The 21,487-nt window shown below is 42.8% G+C and overlaps 1 protein-coding gene across 10 annotated transcripts in view; it reads right to left on the bottom strand.

Annotated features, from left to right (window-relative positions):
• Positions 1-21,487, bottom strand: part of NUMA1 (nuclear mitotic apparatus protein 1) — a 68,068-nt gene that overhangs the window by 33,761 nt on the left and 12,820 nt on the right. For 2 of the 10 annotated variants that reach the window (XM_019744300.2, XM_019744309.2), the window contains exon 1: positions 1,044-1,282. The exons of 4 other annotated variants lie outside the window; for them this stretch is intronic. The gene's annotated coding sequence lies outside the window, so the exon portion shown is untranslated. Of the gene's footprint in view, positions 1-153; positions 290-706; positions 847-1,043; positions 1,283-1,524; positions 1,740-1,863; positions 2,025-21,487 lie in introns of those variants that run through there. 4 more of the 10 variants (XM_019744305.2, XM_019744303.2, XM_019744306.2 and 1 more) reach the window with 4 other exon arrangements.

Genomic DNA, 21,487 nt, shown 5'->3' with positions numbered 1-21,487 from the left:
CTGACTCTGGGATAGGTCAGGAGGCACAGGCAATCAAGCCCCCACATCTCACCTGTTAGTTTACCCCAGAGAGGCCCAACAAAAGCCAAACTAAGTGGCCATAGCCTAACTCGTCATAGAGAACAGAATAGAAAACATCTTGCTGGTGCATACCCTGGCTTGGTGCACAAAATGCCCAAGGACCAGCAGCTGCAATGGAAGCCAAGGAGAGAAAAACACAATCCTCTTCAATTCCTGGCGACTCCTGAGCAGGCTGTCTCATCCAAGTCCCAAGGGTTTCTCTGCACTCCGGAGGTCAATGCAAACCAGTCTGTTGGATGTACACTCCGGGCTCAGGCCTCCCGCTTTCACACAGACCACCCCCCGGGTTGCCTAGAATTTGGCCCAGAATCCCCAGGCCCTGGTGAGGAACAAGGGAGCGATTGCAAGGGAAACCAAGACTCCCCTGGTTTCTTCAAAAGTGGCTTACTGATATCTGCCCTTGCCCCCATGCTCTGTAGGGTCCAGGTCAGAAAGACGTGGGCAAAAGGGTTGCAATCAAACCAGGCCTGGGGCCTCCAGCCACACACTGCACACGCACACACCCGCCCACTCCAGCACTTCATCAGCACCTGCCCCCACTGCTGTATTCACACACCCTGGTCCCTACCAGCTGGAAAATGAACCCTTTTCACTCCCCACCACTGCGTACACACCCAGACCTCACTTGGGAATGGAGAAGCTCTCCTGAGCTGTCCCTACAGTTCAACGTGCAGGCGCACACGCTTTCCCCCTCTGAACAAAAACGCGCTGACATCTACGCGAAGGGGAAAGAAAGCAACCCTTTGCTCTGAAAGGCGCCAACTCCCGGATGTTGGCAAGCTCTGCTCCCAGCGCCTGTTTCTGAGTGTTTACTTGCTCTCCCTCTCCTCTCCCTCCCCTTTAAGGATGGCGCAGGAAAGGGAGGTGAGGGGGGAGATTCCACCGCACCCCCTCGTCCATGTTTAAACAAAAAACCCCGAGAAAGAGTGAGGAGAAAAAGTCTCAGTGCAGGAGGGCCTTACCAGATTCCTAAAGCCAAACGTATTTACAGGTTTTAATCCGCCATTAGCATTTAAATCTTGAAAGGAGAGGAGAAAGGGGGGGCTAGTGGAAAGTAACCCCACACACAAAAGAAAAGTTGTTGGTTTTCTTCTCAGTCAGCCTGGCAGGAGCGATCTTCCTGGCTGACAGCCAGAAGTGCGTCACAGCCAGGAGTCTGCTTTCTTTAAAGGCACAGCAAGCTTCCGTGATCTGGGAGCCACGGGGAAGCAGGGAACTCTCAGCAAGGGGGGAGGGGTGGCAGTCAGGGGCCAGGGGGGAGGGGCACTGGGGAGGAGGCGCAGCGAAGGCCTGGCCCACAAACAAGAGAAGAGGATGCAGGAGGGGGGCGGGGGGGAGGCACCAGCCAGCAGACAAAAACAGTGAACTACAACAGTGGCAAGAACCAAGGCAAACTGTGGCGTAAACACACACAACACACTCGCAGTGGCCTGCCTGACAAACCTGATATCACCCGGACACTCCCCCTTCGCTCTCAAGACTGCAATGACAGCCTGTCCATCTCCCTGGCCAGGAACGGAAGGCAGGCCGCGGGCTGCCCTGATGATTAGCTCAGCCCCAGCCTGGCGGCAAGCAGGGCAGGGAGGAAGACCTGGGAACAGAGGCTTCGGAGAACGAGCCAGACGCAGGCCATTTTAAACAGGGGCAGCTTCCTGCCGGCTCCAGGGCGGGCCGTGTCTTTAAGCACACACAAAGCGCCTGCCTCCTTCTGTGGGTGCCGCCTGCCCTGGGACATGGCCACCCCCCCAGCCCATTCCCCGAGGGACTCTCTCCAGCCCATACCTTCTGCGTGGCAAGGCCAGGATGCCGCACTCCTCCCCCTCGGCCACCCAAACAAGAAGCATAGACAGACTGTGGCCCTGGAGTGCAGGCCTGCGCTGTCCTGTCTGGGTGGCTGCGTGCTATTGTTGACTGTGGAATGGCCGCCAAAATCCCAGCTGTGCTGCCAGAACCTAATCCCCTGTTCCGCTGAGCATTTGTGGGGAGGGGCCGAGGGGCCAAGGCACGGGACCTAGTAAGTCAGGCACTGGCTGCAGCCCCTGGAAAGACACAGGCACTGGAACTCATCAGCAGAGCCTGCAGGCTCTGCCTCTCCGACATGGCCAAAAAGAAAAGATGTCTGCCTCTTAGAAAACAAAACCACAGCGTTTCCACCCACTGAACAGTGACCCTCACCAAGATAAGAGAAACCCACCAGTTATCAGGAAGCCCCCTCATCTTCCTTTCACCTGCACTACAAACATGTATTAAGCACCTACTATGTACAAGGCACTTCAATAAGACATTATTGTACAAAGTATACAAAAATGAATTAAACCCAGCATCTACACTGAGATAAGTTATAATTCCACAGGAGATAAGAAATGTGACTCGAAAATTGTATTTCAAGACAGTATGTGCTAACTCCCACAAAATGATAAAAATTCTAACCAGTTCTCAAGGGAAGAACTAAGAAAACAAAGTGTTATTTTATTTTCTATCTTAAAGCACATCAGCAGGATTTCCCGATGGAAATGGAGAGAGCAGTAGGGAAGGCAGGAAAGCAGGGTGTGGAGGTAGTGGTGGAACGGACTTGAAGGGTGAGTTGGGTCAGAGTTGGAGAATCTTGAACTTTACGCCAAGAAATCAAGTAAAGATTTGAATGTTTATTTTGTTGTTTGTTTTTAACACAGAGATGTGGTACAATGACAGCTGTACTTTAAGAAATTATTGTGGTGTATAAGTGCATGAGACTAGCAGCAGGGAGGTGGGTCCGAAGGCGGCCAAAACGGACAGGAGGCAGGTAATGAAGCCAGGAAGGAGGGTGAGGTGAGCAAGAACGGAAAGGAGCGTGAGAGACGCTCTGGAGACAGGATGAAGAGAACGGAATGACTGGACGCAGAGGAAGAAACTGCAAAGGAAAGTGTGAGGGTAGCTGGGAGGACAGGAAAAGCCACACAGAATTAAATTAAGTGGGGCGATGATGCAGATAATTTTAGAACAAGAGAGAAAACAGGTAAAATAAACAGCAGCTAATGCTGAGTGCAAACTATGTGCCAGGCACTGTTCTACTGGCCTAATGTGTATTAACTCATTAATCTCAAAAACTCCCTTAGTGAAGTAGGTACTATGTTGTCAACTTTATAGATGAAGAAACAGACACAAAGACGAAGTAATTTGCCCAAGACCACACAGCTAACGAACAGCAGGGCTCGATGCCATCTGCTGCTACGTGACCCTGGCAAGGAACCTCTGAGCCTCAGTATCTCTAGTTGTAAAACAAGGATAAAGACACTTATTTTATAAGCTTGTGATAAAGATTAATTCAGCAACATCTACCCTGTTTAACCGAAAATAAGACCCAGCCGGACCATCAGCTCTAATGCGTCTTTTGGAGCAAAAAGTAATGTAAGACCCAGTCTTATATCATATTATATTATGTAAGACCGGGTCTTATATTAATTTGTGCTCCAAAAGACGCATTAGAGCTGATGGTCTGGCTGGGTCTTACTTTCGGGGAAATGGCATAAGGTGCCCAACCCACTGGCACATAAGGCACAAGGTGGTGCTTAACAAAGGTTAATTTCCTATTTGGGCATTTTGGTTCCTTGTCACACCAAGGTGTCCCAAGCAGAAGCTGGCTCCCCATTTGTCAGGGAAGCTAGTGGGGGTGCCCCTCTGGGGAACAGGAGATTGGTTCCTCAGGATGCTCGCTTTCCTGCCATCAGTCTGCCTCTCTGGATTTTACTTTAGGATCCAGCTCAAATTTCAACTCCTCAAATATTTCTTGACAGATTAACTGGTTATCTTCGGGAAGAGTGAGTTGTGGGGGACTTTCTACACTCTGTGTTTCTTTTATGTATGAATTTACATTTAATAACCATGTATTACATTGGTGATCAGAAAAAAGGTCTACATCCTGCATTTGGCACTTGTACTGCGGTAACTGTACATGCACGGAAGTCTTGTCAAATTCCTCAAGGACATAACCAGTTCCATCTCTTTTTCTGTGATCCTCCATAGTACCTAGCACACCAGGGCTCCTTGAATCTGTTCCACTGAACTACCTCTGGGTGGCAGATTTCCAAATTCAATCCTCTGTTCACCAGAGAATGACTGTGGCCAAGTGGTGGGGGTCCCAGCCCAAGGCAGGCTGCTGCGGAGACCTCCCGTGGCCCCACTTCTTCTCCCAGGGCCCTGTAGCTTATTCCCACAGTATCACTTCCAGAAAGAAGCACAACGAAAACAAAAGAAAAGCAAAAACCAAACTTTTTACAGAAAAGCAAAGTGGCAAACATAATTTAACCACTGGCACAATCAACACTCCAGAAAATGTATGAGGTGAAAAACAGGAGGCAGGCCTGCTAAAGTCTTCCTGGCGGCACGTGGCACTGTATCAGCCCTGAAGCTCCCTAGCACACGCAAGATTGATCCTGTGTCTCAAAAGAATACAAGAGGTCTTCCCCAACCCTCCCTTGGCTCTAAACTCAAGGCAACAGATTCCAGCTGTGCAGCCTCAGAGGGGCTGAACTCTCCTCTGGAACCCATCCACCAAAGTTGAGGACAGCTCAAGGAGCCAGGCCCGTTTCTCCAGCCTCTCCCTCCCCCACCACGGTGCTGCCAACCACTCCCGTCCTGTGGCAGCAGCAGAACTTCCCAACCTCTCCTCCCAGCCTAGCCTGGCAGCAGGCAGGCCACACAGCTCCTGACAGATTCTACTGCCCCTGCTCCTCGTCCCGGAAGGCTGGGATAGGGGTGCTAAAACCATTTTAAAAAAGGGGGCAGGGGGTACAACAAATGACTAACAAAATTCAGGATACTGTTCAGATAGAGGTTGGAGGGGGTTGGTGTGGAGTGCACAGCATGTGTTTCAAAGGGTCTGGGAATATTACATCTCCGAGCTGGGTGGTAGGTGCATGGATGTTTATTATTCTTGTTTAAAATGTAAATGCTATAATTTTTAATGTGTATTATCCTTTTTCAAAGTTTAAACAAAAGACAGAGAGAGCAACTCCCCTTACATGGCCCAGGAATAGGGTGGTTCTAATACAAATCATTTGCCTGGCATTCCAGGCCCCGCATGACCTGGCCCCCGTTCTACCCTCTAGAGCCATTTATGCCCTTACCCAAACCCTCCACCCTGCCAGACTGGCCTTACAGTGAATAAGTCCTCTCCAGTCCCTCTGAAGCGCCTAGCTCAGCCTACTGGTCTGGAAGTGCGGCTTTTGCTGTAGGCAGCTGGACTGCAGACTAGGACCCAGTGAGAGCCTCTCTCCTGGTCCCTACAGGCCCTTGCGAGGCAAGTTGGCAGGAATAACCCTCTTATGGATCCATTGCCCTACGCAATGCCTTCTAGTCTTTCCTCTGCCACTTGACGTCCTAGCATGACAAATACCTAAAGACTATTATTACTACTGTTGCTGTTACTGTTGTAATTAATAGCTAACATTTAATGAGCACTAAATATGGGCCAGGCACTACACTAAACACCACCGTGCTTTATTTTGTCTGAGCCTCACAATACCCAATGGCACAATAACCCAAATACTATGATTATCTCTATTTTACAGAAAAGAAAAATAATAGAGTAAATAACTTACCTAAGGTCACACAGCTAGTAAGTGTTGGAGCCAAAATTTGAGCCCAATTGGGTCTGTCTTCAGAGGCCACCCTCTTACATGGTCATCTCACCTAATCCTCAGGACAATCTATAAAGTAGGTTTTATTTCCATTCTAAAGATGAGGAAATCTGAGGCTCAGGAATTAAGTGCCTTAGTCACATAAGTAGTGAGTTATCTATCTGGTCTGTACATTATTCTCTACTGCTCTTAAAAAAACAATCATTGAATGAACGAATAAAAGCTAGCACATTCTCAGTGGCTCAAAGAAGCCTTGCACCTTCTACCTCCTCATAAAAATCAACTTTTTAATAAAAAACAACTAAACAGTTCTAATTTCAAAACGAACCACTAAGGGGTAGCCGGATGGCTCAGTTGGTTAGAGTGCAAGCTCTGAACAACAGGGTTGCCGGTTCAACTCCCACAAGGGCCAGTGAGCTGTGCCCTCCACAACTAGATTGAAGGACAACGACTTGGAGCTGATGGGTCCTGGAGAAACACATTGGTCCCCAATATTCTCCAACAAAACTAAGAAGAAGAAAAAATTAAGTAACCACTAAGAATTTTTTCTGAAGATGCAAGAGCTTTACAAACACCAAAGGGCCAAAACTCCTCTGAAGCAGCAAGTATGGAAAAAGTATTCTACTAGAAGGGATGCTGGATATATCTCAAGGGTAAGAAGCCATGGAGGAAACGCCATTGGCTGGAGCAAAGGATTGCTGTTTCCGAACCCTGACTCAGAGCTTAGTTATCAGGACTCATTCTCCCTCTCCAGAGGGTCGGGGCTGAGCAATGAGGCAGTGTTGGTAAGCCTGCAGCTTCCTGGGGAGAAAAGCAGAGGGCAAATCAAAACCCAGAGAGGACTCATTATAACATCCAAGAGGCCCTACACAGTTCTCCCTCAAGAAGGTCTTTCTACAAAACACCTAAGAACCAGTTCACCTTGTTTCATTGTCACAGAGGAGTAAATGGCTCTGTCCCTACAGACAACATATCTAGCACAATATTTGCTCACAAACACAGAACTGATGATGAGAAGGGTAACAGAAACTGAAGGGGAACAATTTTCATGTAAAGATTTGCAAGTCTTGGAGACAGCCTTGCTAAAGATAGAAAACACACAAACTAGATTTGGTGTTGGAAACCCCAGAAGGTAAGTTCTGTATCCGCTGTTCACGAAATTTGTGGCTTAAGACAAATCACTTGTCCTAGTTTGGGTTTCAGTAAAAGGGGATTGGGCTAGATAATATCTACAGTACCTTTAAAAATTTCCCATGATTTTTTTCCACCTCCAAAATTCCCATAATTCTTTTTCCAGGACCATGCCCAACAACAAAAATCTTGCAATAAAACTCATTTCCTCAGAATCTGGTCAAAACTTCACCAGTTAAGGTTTTCTTTCCAAAAAAGTTCCTAGAAATAGGCCTTGTGTTACCTACTGGGCCTCACCCCCAACGTGATGCAGATGTGGGTGCTTCATTAATCCTGATGAAAGGAGGCCCGTGGAAACTGGTCAGTACCTACTTTACATGGGGTGCAATGAAAGGTGGTTGGCGCTATATTCAGGTCATTTACAAGGTTTCATACATAAAAGCCACAAAGTGAATTTATAATTACATTGGTCTAAACAGCCTAAAGAAAAGCAGCTTTCTATACTTGGTCAACCAACCACAGAATCTCAAGGTTGAAAGAGCCCTTAATGGTCACATAGTCCCACACTAAATCCATACTGGAATATATGTGACAACTTTGCTGAAGATTTGCTATCTCCTGCCTGAGACAGAAATTTTACAACTTATGCGTATGCCTGAGCAAAGTCTGCCAATTTGAGACAACTTGTAATTTCAGAACATAAGCATGGAGAACAGGGCCTCTGCCCCGATCTGGTTTGTTTCCAATAGGCTTCAAGTAGCTACAAAACTCAGATCCCTCTCTCTCTTCTCCCCTCCCTTCGCTCTCCCTCTCATTCTCTCTTCTTTACCTTCCATGTTTCCACCTCCTGTACGTCACTGAGACACCCATCTTTCTAGTTCCAAATCCACTTCTCCTTCTACCGCACCAGGAAGCCTTTAACCACTGAAGGAAAGTAACACAAATATTGATAGGAGTTGGCTTTCTAAACAGGATGCTATATTGACTCCAGAACCAAACTTGTCATATGTACCAATAACTGAAATAAATGGGAACGGTGTCTAACATGCCCATTATACAAAAAACAAAACAAAAAACTGTAACATTTGAACAGACTTCAAGAATTTAAGAAAAGCTATGTCTCACATCTCAATTAATCCCCCCTAAAGAACCCTAAGGGGCAAGCATGTTTATTCCAATTTTATAGACTAGGAACCTAAAATTCAGAAGGAAGAAAATATCTGCCTCAAGGTCAACTGCCAATGTTGCAGAGCCACAACTCAAGACTTCTAAATCCAGTGCTCTCGCCAGCACACTTCAGCTGTATCCTATACTTTTTTCATCAGTCCAGTCCTTTGTGTACAAAGCACTTACGCATTCCTTGTTCAAACTGTTTCTGCCACAGCTCATGAAATGATCAGGGAAGGTGTCGTATTTTCCATTTTTAAAGATGCTAAGTAACTTGAACAGCGCTAGATAAAAAACATTCCATGTGGGCCGGCCCGGTGGCTCAGGCAGTTAGAGCTCCGTGCTCCTAACTCCGAAGGCTGCCGGTTCGATTCCCACATGGGCCAGTGGGCTCTCAACCACAAGGTTGCCAGTTCAATTCCTCGACTCCCGCAAGGGATGGTGGGCTCTGCCCCCTGCAACTAAGATTGAACACAGCACCTTGAGCTGAGCTGCCTCCCGGGTGGCTCAGTTGGTTGGAGCGCGGGCTCTCAACCACAAGGTTGCCAGTTCAATTCCTCAACTCCCGCAAGGGATGGTGGGCTGTGCCCCCTGCAACTAGCAACGGCAACTGGACCTGGAGCTGAGCTGCGCCCTCCACAACTAAGACTGAAAGGACAACAACTGGAAGCTGAACAGAACCCCCCACAACTAAGATTGAAAGGACAACAATTTGACCATTGTTCCCCAATAAAGTCCTGTTCCCCTTCCCCAATAAAATCTTTAAAAAAAAAAAAAAAAAAAAAAAATTCCATGTATCTGGCATCACTGAGAAGTACAAAATTCCTCACAATTTTCCTAACAACTGAAATTTCCCCCTTTGGGACCAAACATGAAAAAAAGAAAAAAACTTATTTGCAATATAAATTCTCCAAAATACGTAAGATATGCTACTCTTTATTTGGAATTAATAAAATTTAATCAGGGACATTCAACAATAAACATGAAATAAACACCTGTAGATACGGTGCTTGAGACTCAAAGATGAATTAGACAGGCTTCTTATCCTTATACCTATAACCGCCCCTAATGTGAGGCCGAAGAACACAAACCTGGGTGTGCTGAAAGGAAGATGAGGACACTGAGAAGTCTAGCCGAGACCAGCAATGACTTACTTGAGAGCAGTGGGAGGTACTGAGGTGGCCTGAGCAGGAGAATGCCATACTTGTGTGTGTTGTTTGATAGGGTCTGACACACTGAGTCCAGAGGCAGAATAGAGCTAGGTGGCAACTGCAGTGGCAGAGATAAAAGAGCTGCTGCCAGGGCAGGGCAGTAGGAACTAAAAAGAAAGGTACATGTGAAAGGCACTACGGAGGTAGACTCAAAGCTCTTAGGATACAGGGGTGTGGGGAAGGAAGGGAGTGGAAAGGACCTCCAGAAGTCTTGCTGTGGTAAAAAGACTTCAGAATGGAAAAACAGAAGTTACCCTTTTTGAGGAGCTGTGAGGGACTGATTAACTCTGCATGGGATGTTGAGGAAAGCTGTACCGAAGAAGTAATATTTAAGCTGAGCACTTACAGCTTGAGTAGGATGACAGGGTTTCACAAGACAAGTGGAAAAAAAGAGCCTTCTAAGCAGAGAGAACAGCATGTGCAAAGACAGAGTTTCGTACATCTGAGCAGTGACATGCAGCTTTAGGACGGTGCAGCAGATGATGAGAATAAGTAGTACTAAGCTGTGAGGCATGTGCATCGTGCTGAGGAATTCAGATTTTACCGTGTAGGTGACGGCAAACACAGCTTCTAAGGGGAGGGGGTGAAGGGAAGTCCTATCGATCAGCTCTGTGTCCCAGTCTATATGAAGTTCAGGCTGGGATGGTAAGAAAACGAGGAAGGCACTACTGTATATAGTATCATGGCCAAGAGCATGGGGTCTGGAGTCGGGCTGCCCAACTGAAACCCTGGCTCTGCGGCTTACTAGCTGTGCAACTTGGGGCAAGTTACTTAACCTCTCTCTGTTCCCAGTTTCCCCATCTATAAAATGAAAATAATAGTACTTTCTCAGCGGGTCATTATAAGGAATTAACAAGATGGCATGTATAAAGTGCTTAGCACAATACCTGGTACAGAGATAAATGCTAGCTGCTATTAAGAGGCTGAAAGTTCATCAGTAGAAAGTTACACCCGCATATGATATAGAAGAAGAAGCAATAGCTTTGAGAATTATTTACAACAGGCTCTTCCTTCTACCAGAGTTTTCTGGTCCTACCTCTTCTCTTAGTTAATTCTAATTTATCCTTCGTATCTCAGTTCAAATGTTACCTCCTCATGTAAATGCTCCCTAACCACTCTCCCTAGATTTGGTCAAGTTCTTACTCTGCATAGCACCACATTTCTTGCCTTCATAGCACTCGTGGTTTCTAATCACACCTTTCTGCATTTCATTAATTTATTTTTCCCACTACCATATGTTCCTTGAAATCAAATATTGTGTGCTCACCACTGATTTCTTAGAAATTAAGACAACGACTAGCACATAGAAGGGTCTGGATAAGTATTTCTTGAACCAATGAAAGGTTTCAAATTATACTTTAAAAGTGAACCAATGAAAGGTTTCAAATTATACTTTAAAAGTGAGAAAAGATGATATAGGAACATTTGTGACAACATGGATGGATCTTGAGAGAGTAATGCTGAGCGAAACAAGTCAGACAGAAAAAGCAGAGAACCATGTGATTTCACTGATATGTGGTATATAAACCAAAAACAACAAAAGAACAAGACAAACAAATGAGAAACAGAAACTCATAGACACGGACAATAGTTTAGTGGTTGCCAGAGGGTAAGGGGGGTGGGGGGGGAGGTGAGGGTAAGGGGGATCGAATATATGGTGATGGAAGAACGGACTCTGGGTGATGAACATACAATGGGATTTATAGATGATGTAATACAGAATTGTACACCTGAAATCTATGTAATTTTACTAACAATTGTCACCCCAATAAATTTAATTTAAAAAAAAAAAAAAAAAAAAAGTGAACCCTCTTCAGATGCAATCTTTATATAGAACCCGGGATACGGACAAAAGTAGATGGTTTGAAATAAAGGATGTTTTGGAAGCCCTGTCCCTTCTGCTTTCACCTGGTTCCTGAGTCAGTTCTGTAGTTCTGTTAAGCTTTGCAGAATGCAGTGCAAAACCACTGTTTGTTCCAGTAAGCAGTGACATATATCTGAAGCCAGGCATGATGTAGAAAAGGAAGCAATAGGGCCGGCCCGGTGGCTCAAGCGGTTAGAGCTCCACGCTCCTAACTCCGAAGGCTGCCGGTTCGATTCCCACATGGGCCAGTGGGCTCTCCACCACAAGGTTGCCAGTTCAATTCCTGGAGTCCCGCAAGGGATGGTGGGCTGCGCCCCCTGCAACTAGCAATGACAACTGGACCTGGAGCTGAGCTGCACCCTCCACAACTAAGACTGAAAGGACAACAACTTGACTTGGAAAAGAGTCCTGGAAGTGCACACTGTTCCCCAATAAAGTCCTGTTCCCCATCCCCAAAAAAATCTTTAAAAAAAAACGAAAGAAAAGGAAGCAATAGCTTTGAGAATTACGACAGGCTCTGATAATCAATTTTAAGTGAAGGATGAGAAAAGGAAAATTCTAGAAGCACCTCTAAATTTCTCAGCTTGTGTGAATGCCAAAAACCAAGAAAAGAACGCAAAGGTAATAACTTCATTCCTTGAATACTAGTATCAAACCTATCAAGCAAGTACCAGTAAACACCCTCTTTTATAGAAGAGGTTTCAAGATGTTCCAGCCAGCTGTCCAAGATCGCGAGGCTAAGAAGTAGCACAATTAAGATTCAAACCCAGGTCTGTCTCACTCCAAAGTCCATAATCTAAACCATCATGCTATACTCAGTATGAGAGTTTGATTTTACACGAGGCATCTACTGGATATATATGTAATTAGGAAAATCCAGGAACTGGTGAAAAATATGACTTGGGGCTAGTGATACAGATTTGGGTCACATTTGGAACAGTGTGACTATCCGCGGAAGAGGGTCATGCTTGCTTATTAGGCCTGTAAAGGTGGTGTGCCTTCTGCCAAAGCCTCTGCCTTACACAGCTCCAGGGGCACCTGCATGAAGAGAGGAAGTGGGAAACTTTGGGAGAAATTGCAGATCTCTGGGGATTCCTTTTAGGTCTTTTATATTATTTCCACCTAGAGAAAACCTGATGGAAAACCACTGAGCATGCCAATGTCAACAGAAAAAGAAGGCAATACAGGAGGTTAAGAGAATGAGTCTGGGGATCAAACACGCTTCTTCCTGTTCTCTCCTTACTCCAGGTTCACCTCACCTCCTGCTTGGGATCCTACCTCGCCCAATTTCAGAGTATTCAAATGTAAAACACAGCATTTAAAAGTAAATGAAACACTCAAGAGGTACTTCAATTGTGGGATCCTAAACTCATGAAGTTTTAGGGCTAAAAATGACCTTGGAGGTCAGTGTCTCCTGGTATAAGCTCTTCATTTTAGAGATGAGACTAGAGCGTGGTTTAACAGTTGTTAAATGACCTTATTAAAGCTCACACATCAGGAAGGTGAGAACTACAAAGCTGGTTCCCTGACTCCTGGTTCTCTTTCCACTAACCACCAGATGCATTCCCTAAACCCAAAGAAGATTTACATATTAACTCTATTTTTACTTTCATAATTCTTTACTTCATTAACTCACTAAAAAAATTAAAAGCACCCCTTAAAAATCAATTAAGATGAAAAAAATGTTTAGGAAACTCCAGTTCTTCCTTGTTTCCAAAGTTTATTTCCCTTGTTCTATAAAATCAATGAAATTAGATATAAAATACAAAACTTAAGATTAGTAATCTCTCAGCCCCTTTCCATTCCCCTCCAAGTCCTCCCATAAAAAATATTAACAGACATGCAAATATATTTTATATTTAAGAGGATTTTTTGTTTTCTATATTTAAGAAACTAGGTTTACACTTTAAAACTGCTCTACAACTTGTTTTTCTCACTTAATAATTTATCATGAATATACCCCCAAGAGTCAATAAATAAAATTCTAACTCATACTTTTAAAAAGCTGTATAAGTCCATATAAAGGATATACCATAATGTGTTCACATATTTTCCTATTGATTTACATGACTATTTTCAATCTGTTACCACTTCAAACAATGCTGTAATGAATATCCTTGTACATGTTTCTTTTTAAACAAAAGAAAAAAATGATTTCTACACACACACTTTCCTTGTTGTCCCATGTCTTCATTGCTTCCTCTCCTATCATCATCCCTGCCTAGCTTGCTCACAGAATTCTCCTCAGGGCCCAGTGTGATAATAGAGGGCAAAGCAATTTGGAGAATGTTAAGACATGACATGTGATAGTTACTGTTAGTAAATTAGAATTGGCCTGACTTGGCTGCCTCTGCCAGCCATCTGCACACACTGCCCACCCACCCCCAATACATGTTGTGCTCCTGTTCTGGTCTCAGCAGCTGCTTCCAACTCAACTAATGTGGGCAGAGCTGCTCAACTAATGTGGGCAGAGCTGGCTCGGGGATTAATCCTACTTTGTCATACTCACGACAACGGCGAGTACAGATAGGCCGACCAGCTATCCAAACAAGTGGGAAGGAGAATACATGATTGCTATGAAATAACACAGAAGTGTATAGTAAAACGCAAAACTCCCCATTCACCAAACCTTAACCAACATTCGCCAATGGCACTCCTCTTCTCAGAGGTAACTACTGTTGTAAGTTTGTTGTGTAACTTTTCAGACATTTCCTAAGCATTCATACACACACAAACACACACACACACACACACACACACACACACGTACGGGGGTGTCAAAAAAATGTATACACATTTTAAGAAAGGAAAAAACTGTACTAAAATTGTAATACTCAATATATACCGATAACAAAAGATGAATACAAGTCACGTTTGACTTCTGCAATTACAAGAGGTGCTCAAAGTGGTTACCATCAGCATAATTTTAATAGTTTTTTCCTTTCTTAAAATGTGTATACATTTTTTTGGCACCCTCCATATTTATATATACATATATATATATATATATATATATATATATACATACACATATATACATACACACACAGAGATGTCTGTATAGAGATACACACATACACACATGTGTATGTATGTGGATAAAGAATATGTGTGTGTATGTTTGGTCTACATACCTGTATTCATACTGTATAATTTGCTCTGCAACTTGACTTTTTCATTTAGAAATTTCTCTGACATGTTTCCACATTAGTATATAATGGACTCCTCATACTTCGAAAGCTCAAGAAAAATGCCATAGTAAGGTTGTACCACAAGTTTGTTTTCCCATTTCGCTATGTCTGAACATTTAGGTTGTTCACCGTACTTTGTCACGACACAGAATGCTGTATCGATAATACTGGTACACACCTCCTTTCACATACCAGCTAAATTTCTCTAGGCTATATACCAATAATTAGAATTGATGAAGTCTGTGCATGTTAAATGCTGATAGGTACTCCCACATTACCAACCAAAAGGGTGTACCACCAACAGAGCATAAAAATTACTATTTCTATACCTTTCCAACAACAGGTATTATTTTTATTTCACCAATATAAAGGATAGAAGACAATATATTATTGCTTTAATTTACATTTTTCTGATTTCCAGAAAAGTTAAATATCTATCCATTTGTGTAATTGGTCATCCTTATTTTTTACGGAAAGTATTACCATTTTGATTTTAAACATTAGGACTCAGAGAGGCTAAGGTGACAGCTAGTAAGTGGAAGACATCAAAGCTAAGTTTTTGAACAACTTCCCATGAAAGCTAGGCCTTCTGACTATCTAATGTATTTCCCACTACCCAAAGGTCCACAGAGTCTATGGCCTGAGGGCCAGCTGCCCAGATGTTGTGAATCAAGTCTTATTGGTACACAGCTATAACTATTCATTTAGGGGTACTTTTGTTCACCAGTGGCAGAGGTGAATAGGTGTGACTATATGTCCTTAAAAGCCTAAAATATTTACTATCTGAGTCTGAATAAATCAGTAACTCACATTTAACACCTAAAGAAAAGTTTCTCAATGGAGACTAATTGTTGCCCCATTGACTACAGTGTGGCTATGTTAGACAGTATGGTCGTATAGGTCTGGTACATAATATTGAAGAAAAAGCCCAAAACACTCAAATGAAGTCAAAAGACATCCCCCTACTTCGGGTTGGGACACTACTCTAGAGAGTTTCCAATGAGCTATTTTTCATCCTCTTTGTCTCTTTAATTTCAACTAATGGAAAACCAATGGTTCCGAATGTACTTTAGTAACTTTGATGAGCAACGTAGCTCCCATTCACACACTACAATAATATAAAACTAAAGTAAGCTCCACTATGTCTGCTTCCACACACACACACACACACCACACAAAACAGGTATCTCTCCTTCCCTTTTGCTTGTAGAGAGAAGATTCACTGGGCAGCAGCTGAACATTTACAGCAGGTCTAGCCAATGCTAGGAGTTAAGGCCCGACCTCTGTGGGAAAGGAAGGCCCATTCTTCCCTCGAGATCCTACGCTTCTGAAGATCCTGGCCATGAGCATAAGTAATTTCTACTGGGAATTTTAGGGCCACTAAGTTCCTGTTGTGCAGAAGGGGAAGGTGACATCATCCCCATTTTATAAATTGAGGGGAATTGAGGGTAACATCTCCTTTTTCTTTCATTTCCAAAGGTCATTTTAGCAAATAGGGCTTCATAACAGTGGACACCAGCACCCCACCCCCCAGAACACCCCCTAACACATGCCCTTTTCTCCTTCCATCCTCTCCCAAATTTTGATTTTACACAATAATGCCAAAGAAGCTATCATACTCTCCAGGAAAATTAAATGAATCTAGTATTTTGAATGAGAAATTAATAAATAAAGAACAGTGCATCTTCTCATGCAAGTAAGCAGGCAGGCATTTTTTAAGTGGTTCTCTGGAAAGAAATTTGGCAATACATTTCAGGAACCTAAAAAATGTTCATATTCAAACATGCTAAGTGAAAAAAGCTAGACACAAAAGAACAAAAATTGTATGATCTCACTTATGAGGTACCTAGAATGGGCAAATCCATAGAGACAGAAAGTAGAACAGAGGTACCAGAGGCTGACAGAGGGAGGAATGGGAGTTAATTGTTTAATGGGTACAGAATTTCTGTCTGGGATGATGAAAATATCCTGGAAATGGATAGTGGTGATGGTTGCACAATATTGTGAATATAAATATACTTAATACCACTGAATGGTACAGTTAATTGGAATTTAAATTGTGAATTCAACACTTTAAAATGGTTAAAACACATACATACACACACAGTGACACACAAATGCATGCACATAAAAAATGACATGGACACTGAATAAGATCTTCGGTCCAATTTAACAGTACTGTACGAATGTCAATGTCCTGGTCTTGACATTGAACTCCAGATGTCACCGCTGTAAGATGTCACCATTGCGGGAAGGAGATATTTGGACCCTACGTACTACTTTTGAGTCTATAGTTACTTCAAAATAATTTTTTTAAATATAAAAAAAGGTTAAAATGGTAAATTTTGTTACATATATTTTACCAAAATTTTTAAAAATGGGATTACTAAAAAAACAAAGTCATGTTCTTTGAACAAATAATTTCATTTATAGCAATAAAAGTTTAGAAAATAATATGAAACATAAACAAAAGTATATATATTAATAGAATTATTATTATTATGAAGAACTGGAGAAAAACTAAATATCTAACAATAACTCAAATTAATTATATCCATATGACGAAACCTTATACAGTCATTAAAAATATTTTAAATAATTTTAATGAAATGGGGAACTACTCAAGAAATGAATTTAAAAAGCAGGATATCGGGCCGGCCGGTGGCTCAGGCGGTTGGAGCTCCGTGCTCCTAACTCCGAAGGCTGCCGGTTCGATTCCCACATAAGCCAGTGGGCTCTTAACCACAAGGTTGCCGGTTCAATTCCTCAAGTCCCACAAGGGATGGTGGGCTGTGCCCCCTGCAACTAACGACAGCAACTGGACGTGGAGCTGAGCTGCACCCTCCACAACTAAGATTGAAAGGACAACAACTTGACTTGGAAAAGAGTCCTAGAAGTACACACTGTTCCCCAATAAAGTCCTATTCCCCTTCCCCAATAAAATCTTAAAAAAATAAAAAGCAGCAGGATATAATTTAGTATGATATGAACCCAATTTATTTTTTAAAGTACATATTCTATACCAATGTGTATATGATACACAGACATCTGCATACTTGTTAGTGTGAATGTGTGTGTATATTTGTAAGAAAATATACCAAATAATGTTTATTTCTGAGTTGCGGAATTAATGGGTCAACTTTACTTTCTCCCTTAAAAACTTATTTTTCATGTTTTCTAAACTATGCCATGATATCCATGATATACAATCAAGAAAAAAAATTAGTACACATCGTTTGACCCAGTAATTCACTTGAAGACTTACATAAGAAAATAATCAAAACTACTGACAAAATTTATGCTTAATAATACTCAATGCAAAGATACACTAGAAACTAACAATCAATAATTAATTTAAAACTATTAATAAACAATTAACAAATAATGATTACCTCTGTAGCGTAGAATTAGGAAAAAGGTTGAACTACAGGGGACTTACTTGTTATATATAATTTGTGTGAAAGTATCACAGTGTTGTATAAAATAAAAAAACTAAAAGCACTATAAAAATCCTGTATGATAGACTATTATGTAAGCATTATAAAGAGTTTCAGCAACATTGTAAATACATGTGAATTTTTATCATGAAAATTGTAGATGGGAAAAAAGCAGAATACAAAATTGTAGTCAATGTATAATCTGGACTATGCAAAACAGAAATATGGGCCGGCCCAGTGGCTCAGGCAGTTAGAGCTCCAGGCTCCTAACTCCGAATGCTGCCGGTTCGATTCCCACATGGGCCAGTGGGCTCTCAACCACAAGGTTGCCGGTTCAACTCCTCGAGTCCCGCAAGGGATGGTGGGCTCCGCCCCCTGCAACTAGCAACGGCCTGGAGCTGAGCTGCGCCCTCCACAAGACTGAAAGGACAACAACTTGAAGCTGAACGTGCTGAAAGGACAACAACTTGAAGCTGAACGTGCCCCTCCACAACTAAGACTGAAAGGACAACAACTTGAGTTGGAAAAAAGGCCTGGAAGTACACACTGTTCCCCAATAAAGTCCTGTTCCCCTTCCCCAATAAAATCTTAAAAAAAAACAAAACAAAAAAACAGAAATATGCATAGATACCCAAAATGGTGAATGGAAATACAAAAATGGGAATAAGTGATTTTCTTCAAACAGTGGGGTTATGGATGATTTTAGTTTTCTTCTTTATACTGTTCTGTATTTTTCCTATTTCCTACAATGAATATATACTATTTTTCAATCAGGTTCAAAAAAATGTTTTTGGTTTCCACTGTATGATCAGAAGTCCAGCCCTGTGAGAAATTTTATCCTCAAAGGATTAATAGTAAACAATCCACTAGCAAGAAGACTGTACATAATATATATGCCAAAGAAAACCTTCACCTTTGTGGGGTAAGGCAACTCAGTCTAAAGGGACACTGCTGACCACTTCCTGCCTTCTTGCTTTTGGAGCTTCTTTAGTAACGGAGGAATCAAGTGCCCAAACATGAGATGCCTGGTAAACTTTATACTTTAAGAATCAGGACCACCACCTTCTCCACCTTGAAATCTAAGACCTTACACTTAAAAAACAGACCAAGACGTAAGTAAATCGATAGGGTCATGTTATTCCTTACATCAAAAACATTCAACAGCTAACTCTATGCAAAATAAAATCCAAATCCCTTGGCATGACTGTCATGCAGGGTGGCCTGAGGGGTCTCTGGTCCCGCTCCCCACATAAGAACGCAGGACATAGTGAGGCCAAAAAGGAACACCCACGGAGCCATAGATAGGGGAGTCATACCACTATAGCTGGGTTGGAGACACAGGAAGCAGAAGCCACACGACCCGCAACCTGCCGTCCGCTTCTCTGCCAACCAACCAACCCCTTGCTAACTGCAATCCGTGCTTGCCAGCCACCATCTTCTTGCTAGCCCCCATTTTCCTGCTAGCGAAGCCACGGCAGTTATATTAGTGGCCAATGGCTCACTGGTTACAGCTGACAGCCAACTAGCCACAGCTGATGGCCATCCAATCACAGTTGATGGCCATTTACTACCTGAGCCAGCACCTTTCCACATGAGGCCGAGAGCCTGGAATCTGCACTCCTGGCTCTGTCCCCACAATGACATTTTAGGCTCTTTAAGATCCAACCATCAATATTCTTTTCCAGCTTCACCTACAGCTCATTACTCTAAAATATCTTCTATCTCAGAAACACTTTTCCCAAACATGCCCGGAATTTTCCAGGCCCTGTGCCTTTGCCCATGCTATATAACATCCTCTAAAATGCCCTTTCTTCTAAACCTACTGAACTCTTGTTCACCCTTTAAAATCTGGCTCAAATGCCTTCTCCCTTCAGAATTTCCCCTTTTCCCTCCAATTCAAGAACACCTGTTCTTCCCTCTGTATGCTCCCATATTGCTTGTTCCTCGACGCCCTTTATATCATCCCTGGGTCAATGCTAGCTACACACTTGTTTCACCTGCCTAAGCGCCTCGAGAGCAGAAACCATCTTATTCCCACATCCACTCCATTCCAGCACAAGGCTTACACACAGTAAGTGCTAAATAATGCTGCCTGAGTAAGAGCCAACTGGACCTTATCTAGTGAATTCTTTCAGTGATGCAGCCAGTAAAGCCAAATTGTCAAAGAGAACAAACCCTCTAATTTAAAGTCACATACCTAGCATGAGTGACCAGCAGAAAATGTCATGGACCTGCCACTTTAAGGGGACTGGCAAGTCAACTATGTTTACACAACCCTAAGTAAAACGAAAGGGCACTAACAGAAAGAAGAAAAATAAGGAGAGTAAGAGGTGTGGATTCTACAGGTCACCTCCTCCTCTGCTTGGAGTCCAAATTTCCCAGCCCAATGTCTACCAAGCTCACCAAGCAGCCTATTCTCTCTTTGGAGTCACTATAGGATCTAAGTATTGAAAAGCAACTGACTAGGACACTTTATCCAGCAACTGGCTCTGCTCTTGGGCATTTAACTTCTAATTGTGGTTACATGGGGCTTTTTCTCTAAACAAATCCCAGTATACCAATCATTAAGTGAATCCCTTTAAAGAAAGGCTTGAAATTAACAACAGCAGGGAACAAAGTCTCTAAATCTTCTAAATAACAATATCCACACTGTCCATTTTGATGAAATTCACCCCCACCTCCTTCAAAGAATAGGTCCTACCAGGGAATAACTTCTCTCAGAACCAGCATGTCCTGTGATTGTTTTTCAGGAGAAAGCTCCCTGTGCCTGCTTCTCATTAAGTAGCTAGCTCATGTTTGATCGCTCAGCTGTGACTGCAAGTAGACAGTAGCCACTATAATTTAGGGGCTAAAAAGGAATTCCCTCCTGCCCCTAGTTTAATAATCAAGCAGCTTAGCACAAATAGATACTTCCCCACCTCAAACCTCCTTAGGCCTACCTGTTTTCAGATCTGGAACTCTTAGTATCTAACTTTTTCAGTATAAAAATGAGGAAAACAAGGCCTAGAGTAAGAAAGAGACCAGCAAATGATCATATAGTGACTCAGTGACCTAATCTTTTGACCAGGCTACCTAACACCTTATTTTACTGAGTAGTTATCAACAAGACCGCCGTTTCCAGGATCAAATTCCAGGGTACTACAATCAGCGTAATTTAAATGCATTCAAGATAGCCTCTCTGCTTTGACAATCCCTGCCCATCAAACCCTTTTTCAAACCTAAACTGCTGACTAAATAAATAAATCAATCAATGAAGTACCATGATATATCATTTCTCCTTCAAAAGATTGGAGCTACCAAACCACATGTTTCAGCCGCCATCTGGAAACCATCCTGATGGACTCTGGCACGCTGGTGAGCAATGGCTGCTGCAGCCTGAAGAAGCTGTGGCAGCGAGTCTTCTGGAGATGGGACTGCAATGGCGCCTCTGCTACAATGTCCTACAGCAACATGTTCCAACCCTTTGTGGCCCTCAACACATTTGTGATTTGGGAGGACTACCATGATAACAGTTAATTTTCTGCATTATGTAGTCACCTTGACGTAGGAGCAAGCATATACGCAGTGAGAATGAAGGAAATGACACCTTTTTAAACAAACAGTTCCAATCTTTTTAAATCAAATGAAAACTATAATCAAAATAGTCTCCTTAGGGGCCTCTGGGACAACATCAAGCATACCACCAACATTCGCATCAGAGGGGTACCAGAAGGAGAGCGAGCAAGAAATTGAAAACCTATTTGAAGAAGTAATGACTGAAAATTTCCCTAACCTGGCAAAGGAAATA

Source organism: Rhinolophus sinicus, linkage group LG06 (assembly GCF_036562045.2).
Source record: "Rhinolophus sinicus isolate RSC01 linkage group LG06, ASM3656204v1, whole genome shotgun sequence".
Classification (NCBI taxonomy): Eukaryota; Metazoa; Chordata; class Mammalia; order Chiroptera; family Rhinolophidae; genus Rhinolophus; species Rhinolophus sinicus.
Note: the sequence above shows the minus strand (reverse complement) of the source record. Positions and strands in the feature narration are given on the sequence as shown.